The sequence below is a fragment of the Elephas maximus genome, chromosome 6, assembly GCF_024166365.1.
Source record: "Elephas maximus indicus isolate mEleMax1 chromosome 6, mEleMax1 primary haplotype, whole genome shotgun sequence".
NCBI classification, from domain to species: domain Eukaryota; kingdom Metazoa; phylum Chordata; class Mammalia; order Proboscidea; family Elephantidae; genus Elephas; species Elephas maximus.
This window is the reverse complement of record NC_064824.1, coordinates 101,360,684-101,376,092: the sequence shown is the minus strand read 5'-3', so window position 1 is coordinate 101,376,092 and position 15,409 is coordinate 101,360,684.

Here is a 15,409-nt window from a genome sequence, read left to right as displayed (position 1 = left end):
CAACCTCTCTCCCAATTTCCTAAAAAGCAAAGAAGATAGGATCCATGGATACCATCCAGCTCTGACCTAGTGATACATACGGGGCGGGGGGGGGGGGGGAGGGGGAAGATCAAGAGATTTTCAAAGTAATACTTGAAAAGAGGCCCAAAGGAACTGAGTCATAAATCACCTTTAACCATTGTGCTAATCACTTCTTTTTAGAATGTTAAATGGAAAACGATAATTGAAATCATTGAAATGAAAACTAAATCATTCCAGTTATGCCAAACAGAGCAGAGAAGGCTTGTCAATATTCACACAAAAGAGTAAGGATAATCAAATTCCATGGAGCTTAGGTGTGTCTATTCATTTACTTTAAAGGTGGGGAAAAAATTAAATCCTTCATAATTCAGAAGTGGAAGCAGGTACAAGTATAGAGCCAAAAACATTTTGAAGCTCATATAGTCCAAGTTCCGTATTCTACAGATGAGGAAACTGAGGCCCAAAGAGGAAACGTAAGTTTCCCAAGACTGTAGGAGTGGTAACAGAGCCAAGCTGAGAGCCCAGGACTCCCGACTTTCCAGAGTGATATGCACCCACTGAGCAGTGAAGATGCCTGCATTTCACATTCAACTATGGCCAACGGACTGTGAGTAAACATAATGCCTTTCCAGAAAAATAAAGTTCTGATGTTCCCACCCTCAAGATGGTGGGCTACACACAACAGTCCTGGAGTTTCTAAACTGCCATTGAGTCAATTCTGACTATAGTGACCCCATAGGGTTTCCAAGGCTGTAAATCCTTACAGAAACAGACGGCCACATCTGTCTATCACGGAGCTGCTGGTGGTTTCAAAGTGCCAACCTTTTGGTTAGCAGGTGAATACTTTTAACCACTGCACCACTGTTAAATGATCTCTAATATTTTAGAATAGTCCTAGAGCAGTATTTAGGACTTAATGACACTAGCAGAATCTTATCATAGCCTAGATTAGTAGCAGAAAGAGATATATAAAGTGAGGGTGGTAAGCAAGTAAAGGAATGATTGTGAATGCTATAGAACAAATATTTATTGTGTGCCTGCTCTGTGCCAGGCCCAGGACTCCAAAGACAAAGAAGACAAGATCTATGCTCTCCAGGAGCTATCAGCCTAGAGGAAAGACCTACAAGATAAAAGATTATAGGTAATCTTTTATCTAAGTACTTTTCAGTTCTGACCAAAGATCAAACAAGATCCAATCTATTCAGGAGGGTTTTGCCAGAACCACCTTGGTAGACAACTTCCTAATTTCTCTTCCCTTCTTACCTCTCCACCAACTCCCAAGGACTGCAAGTAGTAAGGGCAGACTGGTCACAGCAAAAACCCACCTGAAGAGCATTCCTAATTCACAGTTACTGGCCAGAAGTGGGAAGCCCTGGTGGCACAGTGGTTAAGACCTTGGCTGCTAACCAGAAGGCTGGCAGTTTGAATCTGCCAGCCACTCCTTGGAAACCCTATGGGGCAGTCCTACTCCGTCCTATATGCTATGAGTCATAACCGAATCAACTCAACTGCAATGGGTTTGATTTTTTTATTTGTTTGTTTGGCTGGGAGTGTGATAGGTCAGACACTGCAATATCAAAGTTGTCCATACAGAATATTGTAAATAATAGATGTAAATACCTGTCAACTCAGATTTGATCCTAAATCGAAGCAGAATGCTAGGAATTTAAATGTATGTCCATTGCTCTGCTCTGAAAATATACAAATCAGTATAAGCATCTCTGTGTTCATTTGGAAAATTGAGGGCAACAAGTGGTCTATGATACCACCAGCGACTACTCTGACAGAGATCAGAATAGAGTGTCCTAGACAGAGCTAGAGAAAAATGTAGAACAAAATTCTAACTTACAAAAAAAGACCAGACTTACTGGCCTGACAGAGACTGGAGGAACCCCAAGAGTATGGCCCCCTGGACACCCTTTTGGCTCAGTACTGAAGTCACTACTGGGGGTTACCCTTCAGTCAAAGATTAGATGGGCCCATAAAACAAAACAGGACTACATGGACACACCAGCCCAGGGGCAAGGACTAGAAGGCAGGAGGGGAAAGGAAAGCTGGTAATAGGGAGCCCAAGGTCGAGAAGGGAGAGTGCTGACATGTTGTGGTGTTGGTAACCAATGTCACAAAACAATATGTATGCCAATTGTTTAATGAGAAGCTAGTTTGTTTGTAAACCTTCATCTAAAGTGCAAATAAAAAAAAAGTGATCTATGAAGTATGTGCTAATAATATGCAAAATGAAAGGATGGAACATTAGTATATTATTAAGAGAATCAATTGGGAAAAACTTGAATCTGAACACAAATACTGAAAGTTAATTTTGTTCTATTATATCCCGCTGTTACCTTTCCCCTTCATGTCACTAACAAACATCTTGAAAGTTTTCTTTATCCTCTAACTCCACTCACCCAAAACCAAAAAAAAAAAACCAAACTCACTGCCATCGAATCCATTCTGACTCATAGTTACCCCATAGGGTTTCCAAGGCAGTAAATCTCTACAGAGGCAGACTGCCACATCTTTGTCCTGTAGAGCCGCTGGTGGTTTTGAACCACTGACTTTCTGGTTAGCAGTCAAGGGCTTTAACCACTGTGCTACCAGGGCTCCTTTCCACTCACCCAAGTGATCCTTACTTTCTTTTCTACCTGCTTCAAACAACTAAATTTCTCAGCGATTGCCTACAACCCAGTGACCTGTTCCTTCTACCTTTCTTTGAGACATCTGATGCTGTTGTTCATCAATTCTTTCATGAAATTGTGTCTTTACCATTTCCTGAACATTACTAGCAGTATCCTACTTTTCCTCCTGCCTTTCCTCCCGCCTTTCCTCCCATTCCAACCATATCTTCTTTGCTGTCTTTCTATTCCTAAATATAGATCTTGTCCTTGAACTTTTTCTCAACCCTCAGTATACATAGTACTCTCTTCTGGGAATCCGATTTCATTTCCAGAGCTTGAACTCTTTTGCTTCTGCAGAAGATTCTCGATTCTAGAATAATTTTCAAGACTTGTCAGAGGTATAAGCAAAGTCCTTAACACAAGATACCTCTGCTAATTGTAGACTCAATATTCAAGTTCTGTCAGTTATATACTACCTACTTATACAGGTATGTGGTTGTTGTTAGGTACCATCGAGTCTGTTCTGACTCATAGTGACCCTGTGTACAACAGAGTGAAACACTGCCTGGTCCTGGGCCAACCTCATAATCGTTACTATGGTTGTGCCCATTGTTGCCGCCACTGTGTCAGTCCTTCTCATTGAGGGTCTTGCTCTTTTTCGCTGACCCTCTAGTTTACCAAGCATGATGTTCTCCAGGAACTGGTCCCTCCTGATAACATGTCCAAAGTACATGACGAAGTCTCACCATCCTTGCTTCTGAGGAGCATTCTGGCTGTTCTTCTTCCAAGACAGGTTTGTTCATTCTTCCCACAGTCTGTGGTACATTCAATATTCTTTGCCAACACCATAATTCAAAGGCAAAAATTCTTCAGTCTTCCTTATTCATTGTCCAGCTTTCACATGCATATAAGGCAATTGAAAATACCATGGCTTGGGTCAGGCACGCCTTAGTCCTCAAGGTGACATCTTTGCTTTTTAACACTTTATAGTGATAAAAAGTGAGCTGATTTGCCCAGTGCAATGCATCGTTTAACTTCTTGACTGCTGCTTCCATAGGCATTGATTACAGATCTAAGGAAAATGAAATCCTTGACAACTTCAATATTTTTTCTGTTTGGCGTGAGGTTGCTTATTGGTCCAGTTGTGAGGAATTTTGTTTTCTTTATGTTGAGGTGTAATCCACACTGAAGGCTTAGTCTTTGATCTTCATCAGTAAGTGCTTCAAATCCTCTTCACTTGCAGCACATAAAGTCGCATCATCTGCATATCACAGGTTGTTAGTCTTCCTCCAGTTCTGATGCCACATTCTTCTTCATATATAATCCAACTTTTCAGATTATTTGCTCAGCATACAGATTGAATAAGTATGCTGAAAGGATACAACCCTGACGCACACCTTTCCTGATTTTAAACCATGCAGTATCCCCTTGTGTGTGTAGTGGCACTAAATCCATCACCATTTCATGTGACAGCCAGGGGAGCAGCTGCATTTCAGTTCACCAAGCAACAGTTTCAATGGCCACGTGGGTATATTATGCAAAGTGCAAGCTTAGTTTGTGAAATCATGTACACAGGTAACCTCAGGTTACTTTATTATGTGTTAACTTAGGTGTTGTCCTTTTATTCAAATAGCACCTCTTTTGTGCTATCAGTAGTGGAAGAAGCCCTGGTGGCATAGTGGTTAAAGCACTCGGATGCTAACCAAAAGGTCAGCAGTTCAAACCCACCAGCTGCTCTGTGGGAGAAAGATGGGGCAGTATGATTCTATAAAGAATGGAAACCCTATGGGGCAGTTCTACTCTGTCCTATAGGGTTGCTATGAGTCAGAATCGACTCAACTGCAGTGGGTTTGGGGTGTAGAAGGTGGGAGAAGGGAGAGAAGAGGTAGGTCTAGAAAGAAATAACTGGGGTGTAGTCCCAGCCTCTGAGGAAATATGCCTGCAGTTAATTATCCCACGAAGGAGATGTGAACAGACACCTTCTGCCTCCACAGCTAGAAATCACAGAGATCAGGACTCAGAATCATAAGAGTTGGCCACTTCTCTTTGGGAATCCACTCCATTTTTTAATTTTCTCTCCATGTTTGAAAATAGAGTTCAGCGCCTTTCTGATCGTAAGCCCCAAACCAAGATGAGTCATTCAGTCATGTCACTGGCTTCAGCGATGTCCTACGATTATAAGCAAAAACCCTTCCAGACAGCTTCTAAAAAGGAAAGTACACCAAGCACTTCATTGTACATTAAGTGAGCAGGGCATTATTCTATGGGGACAAAAAGAATCAGTAAAGAACATTGGGTAAGCTTTCATATCCCACTGAATCTGACCTCAGGAACCGGAAAAGCAGAGATGGCTAGGGGAAAACTGCCTGACCAGAGAACTGTTCTCTAAAACATGCTTTGGGCATGGGGTAGATTTTTCTTTCTTGTTTCTTTTTGGGAGTGTGTGTGCTGGAGGGGAGTTCTTTTAAAATATTACACAGACTTCTTATGGAAAAATGAAAACACACAGTTAGGCACTAGAAAAACAAGTCAATAGAAATAAAACAAAGGAAAATCATCCCTTTTATCCCATAAATATAATTGCCATTATCTTTTCTAGGCATATTTCTGTGCATTTGTGTATGCATTTCACATGTAGAAAGAACAACAATCGTACTACACATATTGTTTTATGGATTCCTTTCACTTAGCAACATATATCATGACATTCTTTCCATGTCATATATATCTCTAGGGTCCTTTGTTGTTATTGAGAATATATATAGCAAAACATACACCAATTCAACAGTTTCTACATATACAATTCAGTGACATTGATTGCATTCTTCAAGTTGTGCAACAATTCTCACCCTCCTTTTCTGAGTTGTTCCTTCCCCATTAACATACAGTCACTGCCTTCTAGGGCCATTTTTAATGCCAAGATTAAAAATTCACACATAAACTAAAATATGTGGATGTACCATGGTGTGAATGCATGATAACTTATTTAACTCCCAATTCTTGGATTAGGTTGTTTCCAATTTTTTTCCAATTACAAACATCTTCATATTTAACTCTGGGCACATATCCAATTATTTTCTTGGGATATATTTCTAAACAAGGATTGTTGGGTCAAAGAGTATCTTTTTGTTAGGCTTCTGACATGTATTGTCAAGTTGTCTAAACCAAAGGGATAGTTTCCAGATACTTCCAAGACCACCAGTTCTCTAGGTACCGGAGTTTTTTGTAGGTTTTTCCTCTTTTTTTCTAATTTGTGTTTTCCATTAGGAATACATGTTAATTTTACAGTAATAAGATATATTCACTTTTGAAAAGAGAAGAAGAGCCTTATATAATATAAAATATTTCCACAATTGACTTAAAGCAAAACTGTTAAATGAAACAGTAGTTTGAAGAAGCAACACTGAAAGCTCAGGAAAAGATGCACATTGGATCAAGTGACCACTAGGAAACCCAAATCCCACCAAGCTTCCCATTTAAGTAAATGGCACCACCATTAGCTCAGTTCCAAAGCCAGATACCTGGCCATCATTCTTCCTCCCTTACGTCTCCCCTCACTCTCAATCACTCCTATGCTGCAAAATACCTTAATTTCTTTCTAGCAGTGTTGCCACCTCTCAGTGCCAAGCCACTGTTCTCTTGCTGTTGTTGTTAGTTGCCATCAAGTCAATTCTGATTCATAGCTACCCCAGTGTGCAAAGTAGAACCGCTCCATAGGGTTTTCAAGGCTGTGACGTTTTGGAAGCAGATCGCCAGACCTGTCTTCTGAAGCACCTCTGGGTGGTTTCAAACTACCAACCTTTTGGCTAGTAGTCAAATGCTTACAGTAACCATTTCCATCACCCACGGACTCCATTAAATTGCTAAAAACAACAACAAAAAACCAAACCTATTGCTGTCAAGTCAATCTCAATGCACAGCAACTCTACAGGACAGAATAGAACTGCCTCATAGGGTTTCCATGCTGTAATCTTTACAGAAGCAGATTGCCACATGTTTGTCCCATGGAGCAGCTGGTGGGTTCAAAGTGACGACCTTTCAGTTAGCAGCCGAGCACTTAACCACTGTGCCACCAGGGCTCCTATTAAATTGCTGCAGGACTAGAAATAGTCCAGTAGGTCTCCTAGCTTCTATTCTTGTCACACAGCAGCAGTAATTTGTTAAAAAAAAAAAAAAAAAAGGCATTAGACACATGCCTTTATATTATTTCACTGCTTAAAAGTTGGAACGGATTTTTTCTTCACTTTGAATAAAAGTAGAACTGTTCAAGGCTGGTTGGAGTCCCTGGGTGGTACAAACAGTTAAATATATGTCTTAGTTATCTAGTGCTCCTAAAACCAAAAAACCCACTGCTGTCGAGTCAATTCCGACTCGTAGCGACCCTATAGGACAGAGTAGAACTGCCCAATAGAGTTTCCAAGGAGCGCCTGCAGATTCGAACTGCTGACCCCTTGGTTTGCAGCCGTAGCACTTAACCACTATGCCACCAGGGTTGCTGCTGTAACAGAAATATCACAAGCAGATGGCTGTAACAAACAGAAATTTATTTTCTCACAGTTTAGGAAGTTAGAAGTCTGAATCCAGAGTGTCAGCTCTCACTGCAGAAGGCTTTCTCTCTCTGTCAGCTCTTGGGGAAGGTCCATGTCAATCAGGACAGCCTCTTCTCAGCCGTGTCCATAAGCAGACCTCTCTCTGGTCCTCCACCCCTTGGCCCCGCCTCTGCCCTGCTTGGGCAAGTGTTACAAAGCTGTTTAGCTATGCCGATAAGTGCCCAAAGACACCTCACTCCGCCAGGAAGCCTCCTGCCCAAAGGCCCTCAGCTCTCTTCCTCCTCCATGGGTTGGCTCCTGTGCCATCTCAAGCCAGTCTCCTGGTTCTGCTGCTGCTGTTTCTCTTCTCCCCTACTCGTGTCATATCCATGCCAGCTCTCTCTCTGTGTCTCCTGGTTCTAGGAGATTCTCAGTGCAGGGATTCCAGGTCCAGGGGATGTACTCCGTTCCCATCTCTTCTTGGTGGTATTGAGGTCCCTATCTCTGCTTGCTTCTCTCTCCTTCATCTCTTTTAAGATAAAAGGTATGACTCAAGTAAGGGCATAACTTGAATGAGGGTGGTAAGGGTGGTGACTGGGGTAAGGGTGATGACTTGATTCACACCCTCTACTAAGGCGGTGATTCAAGATACAAGATATGCACCAATCTAACCTGCCTCCTTAACATGAACATACAACTCACTCCCAAATGGGACCATAACCACAGGCATTGAGGTTAGGATTTACAACACATCAGAAAACAGAGGATAATTACATCAGATCACAAAATGGAGGACAACCACACAATACCGGGAATCATGGTGTAGTCATGTTGATGCATATTTTGGGGTGACACAATTCAATCCATAACAATGTGCTCACCTGTTAACCAAAAGGTTGGAGGTTTGATCCCCCCAGAGGCACCTCAGAAGAAAGGCCTGGCAATCTACTTCCAAAAAAATCAGCCATTGAAAACTCTATGGAGCACAGTCCTACTCTCGCACATATGGGGTCACCATGAGTTGGCATTGACTCAACAACAACCAGTTTACTGAAGACACTGATAATCGTATTTCCACTTGGTAAAATTTATTCATAGAAGATGCAAAACCAGACAAATTGAATTTTTTTTTTCAAGAGGCAAACCTGCCTATCCAGAATGTGGCAATGAAGTCAAGGTTTGACCTAGACCATAAACATAAAGCAACAATTTTAAAAATGACCCATAAATCTGGTGAGGTAAGCCACCCATTTTAGAAATGCAGACTCCTAAGTTTACCAGATAAAGGTAGAGAACTACTGAGTGGAGAGGGGAGCACTGAATGTCTTGCAGTTAGTTCCCTGGGAAAAAGTGGTAAGTGTTTTTTTTTTCTTCACAGCAAAAAAGAATGAGCAGCCTACTCAAACCACCACTCCTTTTACCCTTGTGGCAGTAACCTGCTATGTTTCTAGGACAAAAAGCTACCCATGTTTTGCCACTTCTAACTTCTCCAGAACGAAGTAAGTGAAATGGATTTTCCACTGCTCTAGGGATCAAAGGGGTTCTAGGCTTTGAGCTTTATGAATTCCAGTCACTGTTCTTCTTTCCTTGGTTTAGTTTCCATCTGTCCGTCTGACAGACACACAAACTCACCCCACTTACACACAAAGGCAAGGAAATATTGTTGCCTAATCCCAGCTACATAGGGGCTTGGAAGTTGGCTTATGCCTAAGATGTCAGCCCTGCCAAGGGTGGACCTTATCTGAAAAATTCAAGGAAAAGTTTGAATTATAAAGGAAGTTCTTGCTTTACCTGTTTCAGTTAAAATGTAATCTTAAAAACAGAGAGCTCAGAGTCCAAGTCAATTTAATTATTTTGAAGCCTATAAAGGAAGAGATATTAATAATTATGTTTACTTTTTCCTTTTTAAATTGAGCTAATTTTCTTTCTATTTACCCACTATCTATTTGGGAGGAGTTTATTTACTTAGGCTAGAGGAGAGTAGAAATGAAGCTCTTTAAATTTTGCTTTTGGGTGGAGGCTTATTAAGAAAGGTGTAGGAAAGAGTAGTGTAGAATTCCGTGACACAATGACATATTATTACTTTCTGTAAAATTGGCAGCTCTTGTATTGCTTCAATTTGCACATAACTTTCTTCTCAGATTATGTAAGTACATGTTGATTTGCATAACAAATGTGTTACTGAAACAACTATTTGTACCAGAGAGCCTAAATTTAAAGAAAAGTATTGGTGAATCCTTTTATTTATTTATTGAACTTTAGATGAAGGTTTACAGAACTAGCTTCTCGTTAAACAGTTAGTACACATATTGTTTTATGGCATTTGTTAACAACACCATAACGTGTCAACACTCTCCCTTCTGGACCTTGGGATCCCTATTACCAGCTGTCCTATCCCCTCCTGCCTTTTAGTCCTTGCCCCTGGGCTGGTGTGCTCCTTCAATTTCGTTTTGTTTTATGCGTCTGTCTCTAATCTTTGCCTGAAGGGTGAGCTTCAGGAGTGACTTCATTACTGAGCTCAAAGTGTGTCCGGGGGCCGTATTCTTGGGGTTTCTCCAGTCTCTGTTACACCAGTAAGTCTGGTCTTTTTTTTTTATATATATAATTTTTATTGTGCTTAAGTCTGTTTTTTGTGTGTGTGTGTGTGAGTTTGAATTTTGTTCTACATTTTTCTCCAGCTCTGTCCGGGACCCTGTATTGTGATTCCTGTCAGAGCAGTCAACGGTGGTAGCCAGGCACCATCTAGTACTAGACTCAGTCTGGTGGAGGCCATGGTAGATGTGGTCCATTAATCCTTTGGACTAATCTTTTCCTTGTATCTTTATTTTTCTTGCTCCGGAAGGGGTGAGACCAGTGGAGTATCTTAGATGGCCGCTCACAGGCTTTTAGGACCCCAGATACTACTCGTTGGTGAATCCTTTTAATTGAAAAATAACTTTCTGTTCCGTAAAGCCAAGTTTTCAGGTAGCAGATTTGCTTAAAGGGAGGAACACCTGTAATGCTGTATAGTGAAACATATACCTTTTGAATTCCAGCCTGAATTTCACCTACGTTTTGGCCTAAAAAAGCCAGTTTATCAGGATTTGTATCATCAATAAGCTTCCCCAAAATGAAATGGTCATTTAAGTATATTAAAGTTGAAGGCACTGAAGGTGTAGTTTTGGCCCCCCCTAATTTAGGTGAGGGAAACCCTAATGTTGTAGTGGTTAAGAGTTATGGCTGCTAACCAAAAGGTTGGCAGTTCGAATCCACCTGGCGCTCCTTGGAAACCTTATGGGGCAGCTCTCCTCTGTCTGATAGGGTCACTATGAGTCAGAATCAACTCGAAGGTAACGGGTTTGGGTTTTTTGGTTTTAATGTAGGTGAGAAAAAAACTCAGAAAAGTTAGCAAAATGAGGAGAGTATTTCAAATTAAGACGCGTGAGAAGGAGGCTAAAGGAAAGGGAATTTTGTAGCTTGTAGATCAAAATACTGTAAGGAAGATTTTACGCTAACTCTTACATAGATGAAAGCATATCACCAGTTATTTTCTTTACAAAAGAAATTAAAGAATTAGTAGCCCAGAGTTACAACAAGAAAAGTTTTAGGTGAGAAACAGTACAAGCACCAACTGTGAAGGTGCAGGGTGCTGGGGTAAGTTTCCGAAAAGGTTAGTAGCACACTACTCTGGTTCTCCTCTCAAGTTAATTCCAATACACCAAGCAATTCCTCTAGGCCCTTATATTCGTGTTATGCCTGTGATGGAAGTTTCTAGAGCAGGAGGCACAAACCCAAAGCCTTGCAAAGACTGGGAAAGTAATATCAATGGCTAAATCTTGCTGAGTATAAGACAACAGGAACTGCAAGATATTGACAGAGTCTAGGTCCCGCCTAATAAAGCATTCAAATAAAAACAAATATTAAATATTATGCAGGCCAAACACAACACAGCTGATTGGTTGAGTTCAGACCTAGGCTCATCATGTTTTTACTCCCTTCCTAGAAAGTAGGAATTATTCTTTTCTTGTATGTCACGCACATAAATGATGCAAGAGGACCCAAAGTAATTGAGAGGAAGGTCTCTACAGAGCGTGATTTACTGATATTCTACATACCTTTTTGTTCTTAGTTGCCACCACATCAGCTCCACCTCACAGCAACCTTAAGTATAACAGAATGCAACTGCGTGGTCCTGTGCCATCTTTGTGATGTTGGTATGTTTGAGTCCATTGTTGAGGCTATTGTGTAGTACCTTCCAACCTAGGGGGTTCATCTTCCAGCACTATATTGGACAGTATTCAGTTGTGATCCATAAGGTTTTCATTGGCTTATTTTTAGAAGTAGAGAGCCAGGCCCTTTCTTCCTAGTCAGTCTTAGTCTGGAAGCTCCACTGAAACCATGGATGATCCTACTGGTTTTTGAAATAACAGTGGCATAGCTTCCAATATTATAGCAATACGCAAGCCACCATAGTACGACAAACTGACAGATGGGGTGATAGCTACATACCTTCCAGAATTTTAGTCAAACTGTTAATTGAAGCAATCCTAGCTCTTGGTTTCTTAATTCTTCAAATCAGCTTTGGGCTAGGAATAAAAAAAATACTTGTGTAAATCTCTTTGAAAGGACGCAAGGGTTTTTATCCCTTAAGTCAAAGGTCAGTTATGTCCCTTTTTGGTTCTTGCCTACACAATCTATGTGAGGATATCATTCTTTTGTTGCTAACAATTTTCATGTTGAAAGAGGTCCTGTTTCAAAACACATGGAAGTCTTCGATTAATGTGTTACAATAGAAACAGCCTTCAAATCCACAGGGATTGTTGTTTGGGTAAAGGGGAAAAACAATTTCCCTTTCTATAACTCAGAAAATAGTGGGTCAGATTTAAGTTAAAAAATATATATATGTATATATATAGAAAATTATCCAGCACTTTTGAAATAGGCACCTTGAAGAACACTGGGGAGTCAGATATGATCTATGATAGCTCATACTTCACTGATCATTTGGAGTATTTTGTTTTACTAGGATATGTGTAGCAATGTCTCATTCTTTCCTTACCATTTCATTTTCATCTTTAGCAAAGGGGATATCAGCTGCATTTACCACCTAGGACTCTCAAATAAGTTCTTCCAGTTGGGAGCTTTGTGTCAGTTTATTCATTTGGAGGCATCTTCATGAAAGCTTAAAACAAGAATTTTCAAATTTATGTAGCTATTGAATTGGACAGTACAGATAGAGAGCATTTCCATCATCACCATCTACTGGACGGTACTGCTTTAGGGAATGTCTTTTTTTTTTTTTTTAATCAAATACTCTACTAATTCACATTTCGTTGAAACAGATTTAATTATCTGCATTTTAATTTCTGGGTCAAATAGCAACAAGAAAGAATGTTGTTTCCATGGGTAATCTATGGATTGATGAACTGTTGTTTGGTGATATGGACCTTGTAGTATATTAATGTCTTTTATTTTTAGAAGAAAAAGATTAATTAAAAAAATAAAAATTGATTAAAAAAAAAAGCCATACGAACTAATGTTAACTGAAAGCTGCAATATGGATTGTCACAAAATATCCCACAAAATGAAGAAAAAGAATTTTCCGATTTCAAAAGCATTATAGTAATAGAAAGACAATGGTACATTTTTTGTCCTTATTATGGTATATACAGTAATACTGAAGACTTCAACAATTCTGAAGATTGATAAAAAATAATCACAGAACAGAAAGCAGTCAGAAATCATATCATTAAAAAAGTTAAATATGAAGAAAGCCAAAGTCAGTAATGGTTTAAAAAAAAATGTAAAGCCTAACTTTGCTTATAAAATGCCTTCACAGAACTCTAAAAAAATTTGATAGAATGCTAGGCTTGCGTGAATACGCTGGAACAACTCTGGATTGGATACCTCTTCCAGTGTCTCAGAAATTGCAAATTATGTTTCACTGCAGAACTAAAGTGAAGTCATAGTGTAACAAGGTCACGTTTGTTAAAGCCTGGCTTTGATTTTTTGTGTTGCACTAGAAAGAAGGCTTTCTGCATAGCCCAAAGCATCTCAGCCCATGAAAAGTGTTGGACTCTTCAAATGTAAATGCTGTTCACAGAACTTGTTCTACTTATTATTTATAAACAATAAGAAAACATTATGAACCAAATTTGACAACCGAGACATCTAGTCTTTGAAAAGAATGGAGAAGCTTCCTAGTTCTTAGAACATGAAATAAGAGAGCCGCCTACTGGTCAAAGTGGTGCACAGACGTATGGTGATTTTACTGTTTTATTGGTATTATATAATTTTTTTTTATATTGGTATTACTGAAAAAGTAAGTAGAAACAGTTTAGGAAAAAGCAAAAAGATAAAGCCACTTAACTCAAAAGCCCATTTCCAAACCTGCTTACTCTTAACTGACTTCTTCAAAGCCATGCCTGCTGAATGTAGTTTGTGGGTAATACTGGTACTCATTTATATAAGCTTTGTGTTCACATGTATAGCACATCCACACATCCCCTCAGTGCTTATCACTCTGGCCAATTTTAACCCCAAATACGTGTCACAAATCTTGAAGAATAACTTGCCAAATGACCTGCCGTTAAATTACTTTCAAGCACATCAGTAACTCAGATGGACTAAGAAGCCTGATTAATAAAGGTTAGACAAGAATCTACTTTAAAAATTTAAAAAAGGCTACTTTGGTATCAGCTTATCAATTACCAATTAAACATTGCTACTTCAGGGACAGAAAAAACTGATAAGACTTCCTCCTTGATATGAAAGGCTGACAATCTAGTAAAGAGATAAAGTAAATAGTAGCTGTAAATTGTAGGGTAGAGATGGTAGAGCATGGAAAGTTACTTGACTGCTCCAACTTGGAATGTCCGGTTGAGGAGTCTGAACCACTGGAAGTTTGTGAGCAGGCCAGTGACCTGGTAAGAGCTATTACTGACAAAGATGACTGGCAAAAGAGTACAAAATCATATGGAGTAGGGAGAAACTAAAAAAGAGACCTGGTGCAAATAGCAACAGCTCACAGAAAGACTTTGAAATTCAGCTAAGTAGAGGCAATGAAGTTAAGAGGAGACGTGAGAGTTTTTACTGTAACTTTGTATTTAAAACACACACACACACACACACACAAACCTCAGGTAGTTCTAGAGTTCTGCACAATATCTGAAGAGAATAATTTGTTTCCTTAAGTACTTTTTTCTTAAGTAGTTAAGCACATTTCCCAGGGCATCTTACATAAAGGATTGTATTGGTCCAATCTATGGAAAGGTTGCTAAGCAAAGGAAAACTTGTCTTTTTCTGTTTATTAAAAAGAAAAAAACCCAAACAACTAAGGAATACTTATTTCCTTGAATAGGAAATAATCTCTGGGTTTTGCTACCTTCCCTTCTAATTTCGTTGAGAGGGAAGGAAGAGCTCCAGGGTTGGGAAGTTGAGCTGGACATGGGGAGTGGAAACACCCAGCAAGAGAAGGGTAGCTCCTTTTAGAAGGTTATATATTTGCAATCAACAAAACCTCTTTGTCATCATCCCACTACCCATTATTTTGGGACACCTTGTTGTTGTTGTTCCTTTTAAGACTGCTCTTGATATTCATTTTTACAGGCTAAGGGCAGAGCCAGGTTGTACTAGTACCACACTATGTGCAACAGTTGTTCTAAGACACTTATTCAAAAAGATCAAATTGACTCTCTGTGTCACTTATCCAGGGAAGGCTCTGTTCAGGAAACATTTCTGATATAATAGGTAAAATGTTTCTGCATATTATTTTTGGAACCAAAAATTTGAACACAGAATGTAACTAACAAAGCAGAATATGTCAAAATGGTTCTATTTTAAAACAGGCGATTTCTTCCATCAGGGGCACATTCCTTGACCTTTTTCACTTCTTGAGGGATGATCACTCCCTTGCCAAGGCAGAACCTTGAAGTTAACCTTTACCTTTCCTATGCTCAGTTTAGTTAGTAGATTATGGGGTCCCACTGATCTTCTCTCTAATTCTGGCCAATCTGCTTCCTCTTCCCAACATCACGGACTCAGTCCTGGTTCAGTTTCTCATCCTCTCTCTCCAGTGCCTTATCAGTCTCCTATCTCCATGTTTCTATATTCAAATCCCTTTCTCCCAATCCATTCTTCATAATACCAGCTGAATTATCTGGTTTTGAAACTCCCCTGTTTAAGTTCCTCCACTCTCTTCCAGGATAAGTCCAAAATTTTAGCACACGATGCTAGCTAACCCTTTTGTGATACGGTCCCTTC